At 37.0% G+C, this 18,037-nt stretch overlaps 1 protein-coding gene across 8 annotated transcripts in view; it reads right to left on the bottom strand.

Moving 5' to 3' along the window:
• Nucleotides 1–18,037, bottom strand: part of LOC131694076 (potassium voltage-gated channel subfamily KQT member 1) — a 1,057,856-nt gene that overhangs the window by 655,808 nt on the left and 384,011 nt on the right. The gene's annotated exons all lie outside the window — the stretch shown is intronic.

The following is an 18,037-nucleotide window of genomic DNA, read 5'->3' as shown; positions in this document are numbered from 1 at the left end:
GCTAAAGAATTCAAGGATCCGCTTTGCATGAAAACTCTGTACTGTTCACTCGTTCGCCCGATTCTTGAAAATGCCTCAGTGATCTGGTTTCCACATCAAGTTTCGTGGTGCATTAGAATCGAACGAGTTCAGAAACGCTTCGTTCGCATGGCACTAAGAAGCCTGCCATGGCGAGACCCAGTTAATCTGCCACCATATCCGGATAGGTGTCAATTGCTGGGACTTACAAAGTCGCCAAAAAATTCGACGGGGAGATTGACGCTCCAGAGATACTTGCGAAAGTAGATTTTCGTATACCAAATCGATCACTGCGAAACGGAACTCTACTTCAACACAGATTCCATAGAACCGTATTTGGATACAACGAACCGATTGCTGCATGTATTCGCGCGTTTACCGCCGTGGAGGAGCTTTTCGAATTTGGTGAGCCGTCCAGCCGCTTTGCCGACAAAATTAGGCGATCTGCTGTGTTTTGATATTACTTTTAATGTGAAGATTTGTGTGTTCTAGGACTTAAGATGAATTGTAGTTATAATTATTGTATGTGTTTGTGATTTTAAAAGATGGTGGTTTTTGCGCCCGTCTGAGAATGGTATGAAAGGTGTCCAACTCAGATGGGCTTTTTCCCATCCTGACTGTCCATGTAGACTCTAAAGTCCGATGGACATAAATAAATAAATAAATAAATAAATAAATAAATAAAATAAATAAATAAATAAATAAATAAATAAATAAATAAATAAATAAATAAATAAATAAATAAATAAATAAATAAATAAATAAATAAATAAATAAATAAATAAATAAATAAATAAATAAATAAATAAATAAATAAATAAATAAATAAATAAATAAATAAATAAATAATTATTAAGATTGTTACTCGATTACCCGACAAAGAATACCTATCCTATATACATTTTTTGTTGTGGTTATAGCCTTACGAGAAAAACTTGGATTAAATATATCTATAATCTTACTTTCCTTGAATGCAAATTGTCCGTTCTCCCTTTCCAGTGGTGTCGGCAAAAATTTGGTTCGTTTTATTTTGGACAGACCAGTAGGTATATCAACAACATTCGTTCTACCCGAGCTTGAGCTACAAGTGAACTCGTTCTAGTGCGGATTGTCTGGCAAACAGAGTAGAGTACTTTTATTTTCGCCAAAATAAGTGAGGCCGAACTGGCATCCCAACAACCGCACTTAGGCTTAGAATACTCTAGCACAAAAATACGAATAATCCTAATATTACTACCTCCATAATCGGAACATTGAAATATTCTTAGTATACCCATGTAATCTATTGTGATTTTTCGAAAAAATAGTAGTATTTGTTTTAATCCCATTAACTACAACACTAATCCTAAACTATGAAAACAATAGTGACTGGTAAATTGAACTGCATGTATCTGCAATTTGTAAACCTCCCAAATGATTGATTATGGTTCTCGTAAGCTCCGCGTGACCCGTGTACACCCACATTTGCGTTCAACTCATCCGAAATAAATTCTGTTGGTTTAATAATATAAGTATACGCCAAACTAAGCCAACACGAAAACAAGAACTCAATAAAAAAACTAAAGTACCAATCTGCACCGACCAAAACATTACCGATGACAAGCCTGCAAATTGTATGCCGATGGTAAACTGCTCTTTGTTCCGGTGGGTTCAATGTAACCCGTGAAGGTCAGCCTAGCCCGGTACGCGGATCGGAGGGACACAAGATGAAAACAATAAACAACCATCAAAATTTCAAGATTCCTGCCTTACATTTTCGCATCGACATAGGCCTGGTGTAGCTTAGGAGAATATTTTCACTGTTTTGACTCGCTTCCTAGAGGACCGCTTTCTCGTCCCGCCCGGTTCCGCACAGCAACGTCAAGTAGAATAAATGATAATGACAGCATAATGAGCTTTTAGCTTCGTGGTGCCACTGTGGGCTTACTTAATCAGAAGAGATGAACTTTTATGTGCCAATTTGTCCGGTTCTCAGTTCCGTTCGGTACACTCTGCTCATAAGTACGATCCATAGAACAATGAAACGAGTTCTTTCCGCTCGCTTATTTAATTCTAGCAAGGTCGCGTCCGCGAATGTTTATGTTCGATAATAATTTTGCACCAGTGAATGATTTTATTTTATTCATCTTGGTTCGCATGAAAAGGAACTTTATGGGTGGTGAAATGGATAATATTTTGGCGAAGTATTTTCAGCCTTTCTATTTCGAACTGTTATTGATTGTGTCTAGCTGACCTGGGTTAAACACGTTGATAGGTGGGCGCATACACTGACAATTCAATCTAATCAACTCATAAACAAAATTGAAATTGAGCTTAGTTTACCTTAGGTAGACTGTCGATTAGGGCATTGCAAAAAAATTTTTTTTTTGAATTCTCGAAGCCCCCCCCCCCCCCCCCCCCTCTCATATTGTGACAAATGTCAAAGTAAGCTCAGATGCCAAATTTCACATCATTTGGACAATTTTAGACCCCCGCCCACTTCGCTTGAATTTTTTTTAAATTGGTACTATGGGAAAATATGGAGGAAAAATACATTAAATGCTATAACTTTTGAAGTAGCAATCAGAAAATTACAATTTATACCTCTTTTGAAAGGAAATAATCTTAGTATTTGAATGGAGATATTTTTGTTTCTATGAAAATAGGGGAAAGTGGGGTATTGGGTCATTTTGGCCCCAAAATCTCATATTTTCAATGATTTTTCTGCTCCGTGATGCAAATTGTACATATTTTGTAGTTTTTCTAATGTGAAAAAATCTCAAAAATCGATCGGAACCTTTTTGACCATTGTCCGAATACGAGAAGTTGGGGTTAAATGGCGTTTTGTCATTCATATTAAACTTCATCATTTTCTCGTGCATAAATCTCTATTATTCTTCACTCAATTTTCATACACTATACCTTGTTGAACGTGGAAAATCCTTAGGATTATAACAAAAATAGATTCGTTACCGGTAAAATTGAGGAATATCAAATTATCTGACATATAACGTCGATTTCACATTTTTATCATAAAATCGCACATATTAACTCCATTTAACAACAAAATTCTTATTTAAATTACTACTTTCAGTGTAAAATATGATTAGGGATCACATGAGAAAAGTTTCATTCCTAGAATAATAGGGGAAGTTGAGGTATTAGGGCCAATAATGAAAAAAATGAGATTTGTAGAGTAAATATCAAAAAGTTGACGTTTCTTAATTTTACCTCTAACGTTTTTATTTTTGTTTTTTTCCTCAGAATTTTACACGTTCAACAAGTTCCATTTTATGAAAATTAATTGAAGAATAATAGAGATATAAGCACGAGAAAATGATAAAATGTAATATGAATGACAAAAAGCCCTATAACCCCAACTTCTCGTATTCGGACTAGGGTCAAAAGGGTTCCGTTCGATTTCTGAGATTTTTTCACATTAGAAAAACTACAAAATATGTATGATTTGCATCACGGAGCAGAAAAATCATTAAAAATATGGGATTTTGAGGCCAAAATGACCCAGTATCCCACTTTCCCCTATTTTTATAGAAACAAAAATAACTCTATTTAAATTCTAAGATTATTTCCTTTCAAAAGAGGTATAAATTGTTATTTTCTGATTGCTACTTCAAAAGTTATAGCATTTAATGTATCTTTCCTCCATATTTTCCCATAGTACCAATTTAAAAAAGATTCAAGCGAAGTGGGCGGGGGTCTAAAATTGTCCAAATGATGTGAAATTTGGCATCTGAGCTTACTTTGACATTTGTCACAATATGAGAGGGGGGGCCTTTGAGAATTCAAAAAAAAATTTTTTTTGCAATGCCCTACTGTCGATAACGACGCCGGCCACGTCAAATGCTGTTCTACCGGGGAAGGAAAGAAATGTTAGTTCGACACTCGCTGTTGGTATAGACCGAGACTACCCCTGCATCCACATGATCATTACGGGAAATGAATTGTAGAGGGGAAACTGGGCCAATTCGGAGTAAGGGTTTATCAGCTATAGAAGTGAAACGTGTCAACTGAATCACAATGTATTTTTTTCCTAAAAGCCTGGTCAATTGCGCACATTTTTCTCTAAGCTGACTTTTTCCGAGCTTTTACCGTATCGTGTATAAACGGTTCCGCGCAAAAGTACATGAAAGGTCCGAATCTTGTTCCAATTCGGACCACCCATTTCTTTTCGATTTCTTGCAATAGAAATAGATTCCTATTTTGGTCTAAGGAATAGTTGATAGTCACACCCAAAACAGGATATAAATAAAAAATATTATCCGGCAGATCCAAAATCACGATAATGCACTTGATTTAATTAATTGTTGTTGCCAACAAAAATCTTGTTTATCGGCTTACACATTTTTCAAGAAAAAAAGCGCTGAGAACCGCAATATTTTGTGAGACAGAACAGAGCTGCATGACAGCCATGAAAATGATATATACGCTTTTCATTAATTTTCCTTTTTTATGACTTTTTTTTTAAATTTATAATAAAAAATAAATTATACCTGACACATCCAATAATATAACCTAAATCAATTCCAGGCACAATTGAAAAATACTAGAAACATTCAGCTAAAAACCGTTTTCCAGAAAAATGTGAAAAAGTTTGTCTACACTTATTTCTTGTCGCCCCGCATATGTCGGTGGTCAGCTATTTTCGTCCGCGTCCCTTATCACCAATTTTTATACAGTGATTCATCAGCAGTGCTATCTTTGAAAATGAACCACCTTGGTTCTGCAACTATTTTATTTCCGATCTTTTTTAAATGCAAATAATTAAGCAATCTTCATTTCGTTATATTCTGAATTGCACATATTTTGTCGTATGTAATTTTAAATGTACTTTCATTTGATGGCACTGTAAGGGAACACGTATCCGCCGGTTGATGCCAATCGAGCTGACATTTCTTTCGACTGAACAAACTAATTTATTTGTTTGTTTAGTGTTTATTTGACCAACTAGGAAACGAATCCACTGGGTCTTTAATGCGGGTGGGAAATACGCATGGTGTTGTCTGAGTGAATGACTTTTGAATTATGTATGAGGGTGGATAATTGACAATTCGCAAGATCAAAATCAAATCCAATTACCAATTTGCGGCAATCATTTCAGCACGAGGAACAAATGTTTTATGGTCATATTTAAGACTTTATTTTTAGTCCATTAACTCATCAGTCAATTATACTGAGCTAAGAATAAATACGTACTATTTGGAAACGGGGGGTGTTTGATTCGTGCATGATGTTAATATCGTTTAGGAACGCAGTATTTGTATTTTTTCTGTTTCGCGTCTTTATTGTAATATCGGAACGCTTAACTCGAACGAGGTGGAAAATTTCAAGTTACAGGATCTCAATATGCTTGTGATTATACCAATAAGGACCTTTTATAAATTCTGCCACGCTATTAGGAGGAAGAGTCATGAATAATTTTAACATAAATGGAAGGGGAGCACGTCATGTGCTTTGACGCAATCGGCCGTTTTACGCACGATTGCGCCATGTATATAGTAAATTTCATAGAACATAAACACTTTTGCTAGTAGCGGCATAAAAGTGCTACTACAAAATGAAGGAAAAACTAAAATAATTTGATTCGTATTAGACCAAGGGGAAAAATAACGTGGTAATATGACAGAGAGTTAGTTAGTATTGGGTAATCTTTGCGTGACATAATTTTTGAATGTTCCACCATGCCACTTTTAAACTCATTGTTTACGGTCCATTTTACATTGTCGACAACACTCGACAACACACGATGAAACAATGACAATAAACGATTAGCCAGAGTTTAAACGCCTAGAAGATTTACGTATCCTACAGTCAATAAACTATTCAAACATGCACGAAAATATAATCTCAGTCGCATCGCTTGCTTGAAGCGAATCCTGACTAACAACCCACCCACTACCCAATCCGTGGTACTTATGGGAGTGTCACTGAGTCGGGGCCTTCCGTTAAGTAAGTACCACATCAACACTTCCTTTCTCATCCCAAGTTACGGTAAAGATGTTCGTGGGCCGCAATGGTGGCTCTCAGGCGAAACTCTCGCTTGGACTGGATCAATTGTTATTCCTAAACAATGCTCCTCAAGTAGTCTGGCTGGAAATGAGAGTCATCAGTCTGCAATCTACGAAGTATACCGTGCTTACGCAACGCAACACAACGCAACTTATTTCTTGTTGCCCCGCATATATTTTATATAATTGATACAGAATTTACCTCATAAGACATGTACACACATTATACAGCATAACAGTGAAATGATTCTTTCGTACCTGGAAAAAATAAAAATAAAAATGTGAATTAATAATTCTTTAGTGGCAGTATGTATCTGATAGCAAACTTGGGGACCATTCATAAATTACGTAACTCAAAAATTGCCCAAAATTGACTCCCCCTTCCCGCATGTCACATTTCTCTATACCCCTCCTCCCTTATTACGTAACAAATTCCGGAAAAAAAATTTTCCTCAGTAGAAACATGTTACGTAACGATCTCGCTTACTCCCCCTCCCACATATGTCACAACATGTCACAATTTATCGTGCCCCTCCCCCTAAAACGTTACGTAATTTATGGATTGTCGACAACGAAATTGAAATTAAGTAACAAATTCCGGAAAATATTTTTGAGCTCAGTAGAAACATGCTACGTAACGATCTAGCTTACTCCCCCTCCCCCATATGTCACAACATGTCACAATTTGTCGTACCCCCTCCCCCCTAAAAACGTTACGTAATTTATGGATGGACCATTGTCGACAGCGAAATTTGAATATGATAATGAGCAATGAAACTTGGAAAACATTCATAAAACCCTGCAATGCTCTGTATTGAATAGTAAATTTATGGATAACGAATTGAAGGCGTAAAGAGATTGCCTTTCCGTGAACTCGTAGGAACTAACATGGCTGTTGCAGCGTTTGTCGCATTTTCACACGATAATTAATAGAATCGCGGCAGGTAAGCGTGGTAAACATTTATTCAGCTTACGACTTTGAAATCAAAGCTATGACATATGGATATTTATACATTAATCGATTGTAATGTAAGCTACAATTTATGGAGGAAAGTTTTTTGAAATTCATTGGAAATATGTCATTTGGTTCAGCTAATATATTTTAAATTTGCTGAATAAGCAAAAAATTAATAATTCCTTCGTTTATAAGATATTTTTTGAATAATTTTTTAATTTTTCCCGGCAACATTTCATTAATCAGTCGATTGGGTCCCAAAAAATTAAAAAAAAACTTTAAAATGTAATATTTTCATTTATGTTCCATATTGATTTGATTTTTCTATGGCAAACACTACTCTCAGCGAATCTTCCATTGAAATTGTAATTTTATTATTTTGGGTGGCACGATTGGGAAATTTTGACTCAACTTAAAATCCGTTGGTCGGGTAGCTAGACTTTTCTTTAATTCGTTTATTTGACACGGCTCAAGGCGTTAGCTTCACGGAGCCATGGGTCCTTTATATATTTACATGATGTAAAGAATAAAAATAATAAACAATTAATACTAAGATCGATCCCGTACGCGCGACTTGCCATTGCGCGCGGAGATCCGTTTTCGTGTCGGGGAACTATTTACATCCACGTCAACTGTATCATGGGGGTCATTCATATCTCTGTCGTCGTCGCACTGTCCGGGTCATCATTGGGATTACTGCCTTGATGTTCGCGATCAGGTGTTGTTACTAACTTCTTTCCCTTTCGGGTCACGAGCGTGAGCCCTCCGTCATTGCTAGTAGCTCCCTCACTGATGGTATTATCTGTTGAGTTTGTGGTACTTGACGCGGCTTTCGCAGTTGTCATTATTGCTTGAACATCAGCCACAAATTGGGCGACCGTTTGTGGCTCAGGGAATGATATTGAAGACTGAGTGTTGGCTTTTGTTTCTGTGGATGAGCTTTTCTTAACGGTTTCTGGGCAGGGTTGCCCGGAATGTGCCGTTTGTGCTCAGAACTGGCACCTCCATCTGTTTTGTACTGCAGGGTAAGGTAGGAGGGAATGGGTTGGTCTAACCGCATTTGAAAGTAGTTCCTCAACGTATCCTCCGTAATGGATTCCACTTCTTCGAAATACGACATGAATCTTTTAATGGCCACTTTGCAAGTACGTGGTGCCAAATCATGTAACTTTACTTCCACGTTTCCGTTATCCATATATACAGGAATCTTTGCGGTTTCACAATCCAGAACGTGTTTCAAGTTGTTTTGCGAAATGAATCTTTTTGCCTGGGCGAATTTGTTGAATGTTATCAGCACCGCGTGTCTGACGTGCTCCAACTGGATGAAACTTATGTCTGAAAACCGAAGCTGCATTTTCTCCTTCAGCAAATGCTCCACATCACCAATACTCGGTCTTATGCGGAAAGACCGGAAGTCAATGGCCACCGTGTTAGCCCGAAGAATCACATTTTGTTGTCGAGACTCAGTCATCTTAATAGAATTATAGTAACGGTTCCCTTTGTTCTTCAGACAAAGCACACAAGAAAAAAGCAACTGCTTGCGCTGGCTTGGATAGCAGCAGATAGCACACTGGTATTGTGACTGATGCCTTTGGTGGTTGAGAATAGACTGTGAATTAATAATTATTTAGTGGCAGTATGTATCTGATAGAAAACTCTTTCCCAAAAAGTGAAAATTTTTCGGCGTCACTTGGTGAAAAAAGTGGCGATTCCAAATTATCAGCGCGTCATCCGTAGCTATCGCCCGATAGGTGTCGCACCAATTTCTTAGTTCCACATTCGGAAACCTGCAGGTCAGTTTTTCTTTTTCTTCCGACATTTTCCAAACCTTTCTCGGGTCAGGACCACGTGCGTGGCCAATGGGGCTGTTTGATGTGTAAGAAAGAAGCTGGAGATTTTGAGGATATCTGGAGAAGGGAAAAATGGATAAGCAAGTATCAGTCACTCGCGTAAGTAGGAGATGAGGAAGGAAATAGAAAAACTGGCATATTTCAATTTATATATACAAAAATCAAATAAATTCACTAAATACGCGTCGATTTTTTACCTCATGTAAGGAATCGAAAGTCTTATTGTAATGTTATAATCCATTTGATACAAACATTACAGTAAGGCGGGGCTGGTTGATGGAACGATGACCTCGGAACATGTCTGGCGCTGTACACGAAATGGGTCATCGGAAAGTCAATTGAGCTAACACCTACCTAAATCCTTGAACCAAGTTATTTGCATGGATATGTTAAAATACATGCAAACATCTTTTTTCTGTAAATCACTACCAGCTAGTGGGAGTTAGGATGGTTCACACACACACACACAGTATGTATCTGATAGAAAACTTGTCGATAACGAAATTGAAGATAATGAGCAATGAAACTTAGAAAACCTTCATAAAACCCTGCAATGCTATGTATACTGTATAGTAAATGTATGGATAACGGATTGAAGGCGTAAAGAGCTTTTCTTACCGTGAACCCGTAAGGACCAACGTGGCTGTTGAAGCTTTTGTCGCATTATCAAACGATAATGAATGGAAGCGCCGAAAACATTTATTCATCCGACGACTTTGAAATCAAAGCAATGATGTAAATATTCTAAATTTTTTACAAAAAATCGATTTTTTTTACCTTTTGAATTGAAGACTGAAAGTGTCTAGACTACGTTGGTAAAATGTTTTTTTGATCCGAGAATTAGTTCCGTCGCTACACGGCTTTGAACGAACCTTTTTCCTGAGCGTTAATGGACGCTCAGAAACAAGTTCGCCGAGCGCTCTTAAACAATTTACCGACCGACGGTAACCGCGGTAGTCCACATTAATTCTATAGGTTGCAGTAGTGTTCATTAGTGTGTTTACAAGTCGCCGGTATGATCTGACCCATTGAGAATTTACGTTAGTCTGACAGCATACAACCACGCTGAAACCATGAATCAAGAAGATTGGACATTGCTAACCGAGAACATCGAATCCAATGGACTGAGGGAAAAAGGACTCATATATGCACCCGGAATGGCGGATTCATTGTAAGTTGATCATTCTTCGAAACTAATCTTAAAATGTTGTTCATTCTACTCGAAAACACTTCTTTTGAACAAAATTTCATGAACATTATTCAAGATTACTTTTTGGCCGTCATATTAAACCCGCCATTTTGAATTTTCCAAATCTAACCTCAAATTCGTGTTTTGTGACCTTAGAAACCTATAAATTCACTTATTCTTCGACAAATAGATCGAGTAACTTAAATTGTACACGAAAAACAGTTTTCAAAACTTTGACACGCGTTTTCTCGAAACAAAATTTTTCGAATTTGCTGGCTTTCTCGTTTTTTGAACCATTCAACCAATCAACTTTGCGTTTTGCCAGCTTAAAAGAAGATAGCATTCTCCGACGCTATAACCAACAAAACCACAATATTTTGATCATTAGTGAGCCGGCCAAAGTGAAAAAATCATGCGAAAAAACGATACTTTATTGTCAAGTGGTCGCCATGTTATTTCTGTAAAGAATTTTTTCGTGTTTTTTTGGTTGGGACACCTCTATGGAATGAAATCTTCAAGATCGTTTTGGTTTTCAGCTTGTAGACGAAGAATTGCGACCTGTATCGTGCCCGCTGGTGGTTTTCAAAACACCTTTTGCTGGAGCCGCCATTTTGGACTCCATTTTTGACATCTGACGCATGAAAATTTTGATTTTATAGATGAAACCTTAATAAACATTTTGCAGAATAGCGCACATGTCTAAGTCATTTTATTTCCTTCAAAAAATTATCAAATATTAGTTACTTTTTGCACAATTATATAAGTGGACCCCCTTAAACGATTGCTATTAATGTAAGCAACAATTTACGTAGGAAAGTTTTTCGAAATTCACTGGAAATATGTCATAGCATTGAAGCAAAAGATATTGGCTGAATAAAATACTAAAAGTTGCATAATTTTTTTTTCGATGAAAAAATGGTCCAGAAGACCTTTGTTTCCATGTTGATCTAAACAATTAATAGGATGGAAAATATGGAGGAAAAATATATTGATTGCTATAATCACTCAGAAAAAAATCAATTCATGCCTCCTTTTAAAGGAAATAACGTTAGTATTTGAACGAAGATTTTTCCGTTTCTCGAAAAATACGGAAAAGTGGGGTACTGGGTCATTTTGTCCCTAAAATACTCTGTTTTCAATAATTTATCTGCTCCGTACTGCCAATCATATATATTTTGAAGCATTTCTAATGTAAAAAAATCTCAGAAATCGAACGGAAACGTTGCTACCGTTATCCGAATACGGGAAGTTCGGGTTAAAGGGGCTTTTGCCATTCATACTAAATTTTATCATTTTGTCGTGCGTATATCTCAATTATTCATCAATCAATTTTCATAAAATGTTCCTTGTTGAGCGTGGAAAATTCTTAGAAACAAAACAAATTTAGATTCGTAACCGGTAAAATTTAGAAACATAACATTTTTTGACATTACAAACCACATTTTTTCCTTTGAAAAGAGGCATGAATTGTAATTTTGTGAGTGCTGTTTCAGGGACTCGACTGCCCCAATCATTGCCTTAGCATTTGTACCATTGCGTTGAACAAATAAGGCAAACGCTGTTCTAACCAATGGCATCAAATAATAGAAACATGGCCAAAATAGACCCATTACCCTATTAATCCCTTAAGATAACCTAAACAAGTTCAAAATCATGGACAAAAGCCTCCCAAAAAAGCCATTCAGTGTCAAACACTTGTTCGAACCTAATAAGATAACAATTTTTCAACGCCTACTTAAATATTTACCTTTTAAAACACAACAAATCGTTAACAATGGTTCACTCACATAACCACTTAGCGATACAAACCAACCCAAACAATCGTGCCGTGTAAATAAACTTGAATTTTCAACAAAACGAGACTCTGCTCTGAAATCGCGACTAGGTGATCTCCCGATTTCTTTTGTTCGTTTCAACTCGGCACATTCCCCAATCCTATCATCCTTCTATTACTGCGCACAGAGACAATGCTGACTGCATGTACACTACAAATTTCCATTTTCCCTTTATTATTTCGCTCGCCTAGAGCACATAGCACCGTTGAAGAATCCTACCCGCGGCCCATAGAGCGGCTCAACCCTCATCTAACGTCATCAGGTACCGGCAGCTATCCTGCTGGAAGACAACGCTAGTGGAATAGGTACCTTCACCGATTCTACCCTGCCGGAAGGATGGAGAGCTCCCGCGAGGACTAATTTCGTTTTTATTGATTTTCCCATTATTAACCGGGAAAAGCAACGAAGGCGCGTTACTGGAGGCAGCCGGGCCCGGCAGGGCGTGCGGGGTGGCACTCCGGTATCTCGTTCCTTTTTAATTTTTTTTCACCCGTGCGCTCTGCACTGTTTGACCTTACCTATTAACGGTGAGTGTTGTTGGCTGAATTGACAGCCGTCGGGTTGAGTGCGAGTAGAGGATCCCAAAGTACATTAGGTTGAAAGAAGGATTGTTTGCGAGGTGATGCGATGATAGGATAAATTTGGGATGGGAGCAAAATGAGGAATTTTGGATTTGGACCGCAGTTTAGTTTGTGCTCCTAGAATTGTTTGGACGTATAACGGGCAGTTTTCGATAATTTAGTAAACAATGATTTTAGAAATAGACGACTAGTCTGTTGGTACCGAGAAAGAGTTCTAAACATCCAAATTAGTTTTGTGTAAAATCTGACTATTGATTAAAAGGTCGATTTCTGCCAACTTATTTAGATTACACGGTGTGTTTGGTAGAACAGCTTTCTCGAAAAAAAATCGGCATCTCTAAAACTTCTGATAGAAGTTCCCTTTAATTTGCTGAATAATCGGTCGAGGGCTCTAGAACAAATTTTTTTTTTAAGTTTTTTTTTTGTTTGAAAACTTAGGTTTTACAATGGAACTGGTACACATTTTTTTTCGACTAGGTGGTACTATAGACATTCAAATATTACTAAAAGTAAGAATCTGATGAACATCTTCATGGCTTACAACTTAGTAGATAACTGCAAATCGATCTAAAATTGTTAAATCTAAAATTTCTCGAAAGATATTCAAATTTCATCATTTTTTTTAGATTCGCACTAGTTAAGAAGCACCATACTTTTTTCCAATCTGCTGGATACTAGGGTAGACGAGCCCTTATTCATCTCATTAGTCAGGATGTCACACTATTACGTTGATAACTCGACTTAGAGTGACTGGATTGCGCTTAAAAAGCTATCATCATCTTCGCTTTGTTTCTAAGAAACAGCAGCGTTAAAATTTTTGCCTGGAAAATGTAAAATGCTCGCGTTTGAGTGAAGCGAAAAGTCGAGTATAACGTACCCTTATTCATCCTGCCATTTGAGCTAATGCGTTGAATAGAGATAGCAGATACTGCTCTAACTAATGTGTTCAAATGGGTGGGATGAATAGAGGAGCTAAGATGAATTAGGGAGCAGTAACCCTATATCAAGAGAAACAAATTTCACATAATGTAGGAGAAAGATGCCAAAGCCTACTGTCTTGAGAATAAATTTCGAAATTGCTGAACACAAATCGCAATAGTAAATGCGAAATGAATCTTTTGTATATTGTACGAAGGTAGGGATCTCAATCTAAAAGTAAGTATAAGAAGTACCAACTTTACCCGAAAGCGACGCTGAAGTTGTTACTGATTTTAGACGGTGTTATTAATATGAGGCTCTTATCCTATATTATGCATGAAATTCTCAATAGATAAGCTTAAATTAATTAAATAATTTTCTAAATGTATGATTCAGTGCGATTTTTTCTTGCGATCCGTGTTCAGCGAGTAACAACTTCGGAATTTATTCTTAAAGGGAATTGTGAAACTTGGTTTTGATCCCTTTCCCTAAGATTATGTGAAACGAGTTCCTTTCGGAATTGAAATGTGATTTGAGCACAAGCAAAACTCTACACATACACGTTCTGATGAATGGACCCCAAAAGATAACAAACATGGACCTAAAGCTCAAAGAGTTTTTCTCTTTCAATCATCTATCTTTTAACGTTGAAAAGTACACACAAGATTCTCAATCAAAAGTTACAATTAATTTCGTTATTTAGTACAATGACTAGAATTGTCTAACTGGGTTCATTCAAATAAAAAATTTTGAGTTAAGGCCAAATGTATTTTACTAGGTAGGATCACATGAATAAGGAGGGTAATTTTAAATTTCGTTAGCTATCCCCTAGAATGAGAAAATAAATTAAAAAGAGGACAAGAATACATGACAGAAAAATAAATTCTGTTTACTATATAAACTAACATCTTAAAAAGGAGATAATATCGAATAAGTCTGGTTAGCACTTCTCTATACCTTCTAAGCCGGTTGTCCGGTTATCTATGGAAGCTGTCCTTCAAAATTATTATCACTATTCTTGTCCCATAAGCTAGCTCAGACACAGCCAGACTTTGGTGGTGAATAGATATATAAGCATAATAATGGCTGTCCTCAAAGCCTACCGGATGGCAGATTCTCCAAAGATTTATTCACCACCAAAGTCTAGCAATGTCTGAGCCAGCTAATGGGACGCAAATAATAATATCTTAAGTCTGAACGCAGCCAATGGAGCCAAAATAGAAAATGAGAGATATTTGGCTGATCGAAGAGAGGGGGCTATGACGATTTGCTTATAGGAGACATTGGGGTCGATGGGTCCATTAGTAGGTATTGGAGTTTTGGCTGCCATCACGATACTGTTGGTAATCTCTGATGACATCATCACAGTTCATCGATGGCGGAATGGTTAACGCACCCAACTAGAGACTGGGAGATCGCAGGTTCGATTCCTGCTTGAGGACATATCTTTTCCCAGTGTGTCCAATAAAAGGTGAATTGTCACCGTTTCCGGTTCATTCTTTCTGTCTATTCCCCATTGGACACGTTCCGAAAAACCTTGAAAAAAAGGTAAAAACAAGACTCACGTCAAAACAAAGAATATACGGTTACATAGAAAATCTTGTTAAAATTTGTCCACATCCTCAACCGATTTTCATAAATTTAGTCTTAAATACAACGTTTCCAACTTCTAGTTCATGAATTATACAGGGTTATGAGTACGATTACGCAGAAACTCCCGATATCAACGGATACTGCGATGAATGTATCAAGGTGATTTTTTTTAAATGTGACCACAACTGCTTGGATTTTTAGTTCTAGGTCCCTAACAGAAATTTAGAATAACATTTACATCGGTTTCTCGGCTTGACCGATTGGACCAAACTTGGTCTCTTAGGAAGCTTTTATAGCCCCATGAACTGCTATTAAATTTCATTCCGAACCGACTTATGGTTTCGGAGCTCCGGATTGTGGCGTGCGGTCACATAGAAAATTCCGATTCGAACCGGTACCGCGATGAATGCACAAAAGTAAAAATTTTGCTAGAATTTGTAGTTCTAGGTCACTGGCGGCCAACCGAAGTCTCGTTGACCAAATTGACCATGATAGACAGTTCCGGAAGTGCCCCTGAAAAGTGGCCAACTATCAAAATTAACAAACTCACATCAGTTTGTCGTAGATGGTCGGTCCGATGTTCACATACTTAGTCCCAAATGAAAGGTACACATCCCCATAGACGTCTATAAAACTACAAGGGGCAGCCCTATGGGATTGCACGAACTGTAGACGTAGGACTATACTGCCCATGATCGCAAATCCGTCCCATAAAGTTAGGAAATCCCATAAAAAACGGGACAAATATGCGATCATGGGTAGCATACTACTTATTGTAAAATATTTATTTTCGTAATACATTTAGAGTAATAATAAACCAAATATATTTCTTACGTATAGTTTAAGCATAATTCTTGGTTATCAGGTCATTTCATTTGTAGTAGGTGATCGAATACGATTAAACTTATTTGAGAAGATCTGAAGAAAGTAGACTGAAAACCGTGACCGAACTAATATCTGGAACTAAATCTTTATAGCACAAGATCAACTTTTAAAAATTGTAAAAACTTTTCGATTGTGTGTGTTAAAAACCCCGGACCGGTGAAGAAAAATTAAATTTTAGAGAATATAATACCATTTCATGTATAGACCAAGCTTTCTAGTTATATTTCGCCATTATTGTAACTTTCCTAAAGTACACATACAAATGTAACCAATGCATTGGTCTTAATCATACATCAAAACTATAAAAATACAAAAATCGAAAATAATTAAAATTAAATCAAAATAATTAATATATGTACTCAGATGCGTTTCTACAACGGTTTTTCGAGTGGCCGTGTATTCATTCATAAATAGTATGTACTTATTAGCAGAATCAAAATAGGATAGGCTGAGTGGAAATGAATCACGTAAAGTGGAAATGAATCAATGAATTGATCGAACGTAAATAATAAACTTTCGTTGTGCTATCCATCGATCCGCGTAAATTTGTTGCCAAAAAACTTTTCGTCTTTGCGCTACGAAAGCACAGATTGCTCTCATGCAAATTACGCATGCAACCGCCAAAATAAATTAGATATACCTACCTACACATTCGCCTCAAACATTGAACCCAAGCGCACAAAGCAAAATGAGTCAACGCTGATGATGATTGATGATGAAGCTCGAATTTACAAGCGATGTTGTGTACGAATAATTGTGTTCGAGATTGCACATAAAAGTGTGCTGAAAACGAGCACAACACAAAAGAAAGCATGTGTTTGAACGGACAAGCTCAGTCGCGTGTTGGACGGCACTGAGTAGCGTACCTCCACAGCCAGTGTAACGGACTTCTAACTCAACTAGACTGGTTGTGAAAACACACAGCGCAGCGATCTGCTCCGCCTCCCATTCAACAGGCAACTGAGCTTGTCCGGCCAAATCCGTTCTTTGAATAGTCAATGATGATTTCATTCCTAGAAGCGTAGTGCGCTAGGTACATAAATCTGTCGTGCCGGACTTGAGAAGCGCTATTTTTTGTATGTAAACGCGAGATATTTTGACTAGGTTGTACATTATTTAAATTTTTAATGCCATGATATCAAAAATCTTTGGGTTTATCTCTTAGAATTTATTGTTATAAGTATTTCGGAACAATATGTGAAAAAATTGAAAATTTATCACGAGAAAATGCGTTTAAAATTGGACCACTTTTCGTTACATACTATTTTGGTAGAATTTTCAAAGTGCACCCCCATATCGAAAACAAAGACGTAGTCCTACGTCAAAATAGAAGAATCCAGTTTTATTGGAATGCTGACATCGTGGCTCATCAGAATCCGACACTAACTTAGTGACAAGACTATGCTAGCACCGGATTGATGCGATTTGTGTTCTGAGCAAACGCCTAATCCTACGTATTTCCCACAAGAAAGGGGGTTCATTTTGAGCTGATTTTTCGAGCAATCGTCAATCCGGCGCTAGCTTAATTCTGTCACTAAGTTAGTATCGGATACTGATGAGACAAAGTCGAAACGCAAATTCTTTTCCTCTTGCTACGCGAAAAAATTAAAGAAAACATATATATTCATCATACATACTCGCTAGGGTGGGACAAAAAATAGATTACTGCTCCGAGAAACATTTTGTGTACCATTTGTGTCATAGAAAAACTGTTTAATTTCATAGCTTGATCAGTGAAGCTATATTTTTGGGCCCACTGTTTAAAGTATGTATGGGATTTGGTATGGAAATACTCCAGGAGTCGCCAATTACCGCCCAAAAATAAGATAGTTTTTTATAGGAAATTTAACAAAGAATCAAAATCTCAACGACCACGAACCTATCTGATGTTGATGGAAAAAGTTATTAAGTAGAAATCAATTGATGCTCTTACGATTGATCAAATATTCTTTTTTCTAGCACCACTGCTGTTGGCTGTTCAATTATGTGCAATTTTGTTGTGACCTCTTATTGTATATAAATTAATGATCTGAACCCATATCGCGAGAGTCTTGAGGGATGAATTGAGGCATCTTTGACACACAATGAGGGTAATTTTAAATTTTTTGTATATAATTCGACTGGCAGCAGCAGTGATGCTATGAAAATTTTTCATCAATCTTCAGAGCATCAATCGGTTTCTGCTTAATAACTTTTTTCCACAAATGT

This window comes from Topomyia yanbarensis, chromosome 3 (genome assembly GCF_030247195.1).
Source record: "Topomyia yanbarensis strain Yona2022 chromosome 3, ASM3024719v1, whole genome shotgun sequence".
Lineage (NCBI taxonomy): Eukaryota > Metazoa > Arthropoda > Insecta > Diptera > Culicidae > Topomyia > Topomyia yanbarensis.
This window is presented reverse-complemented; position numbering and strand designations above follow the sequence as displayed.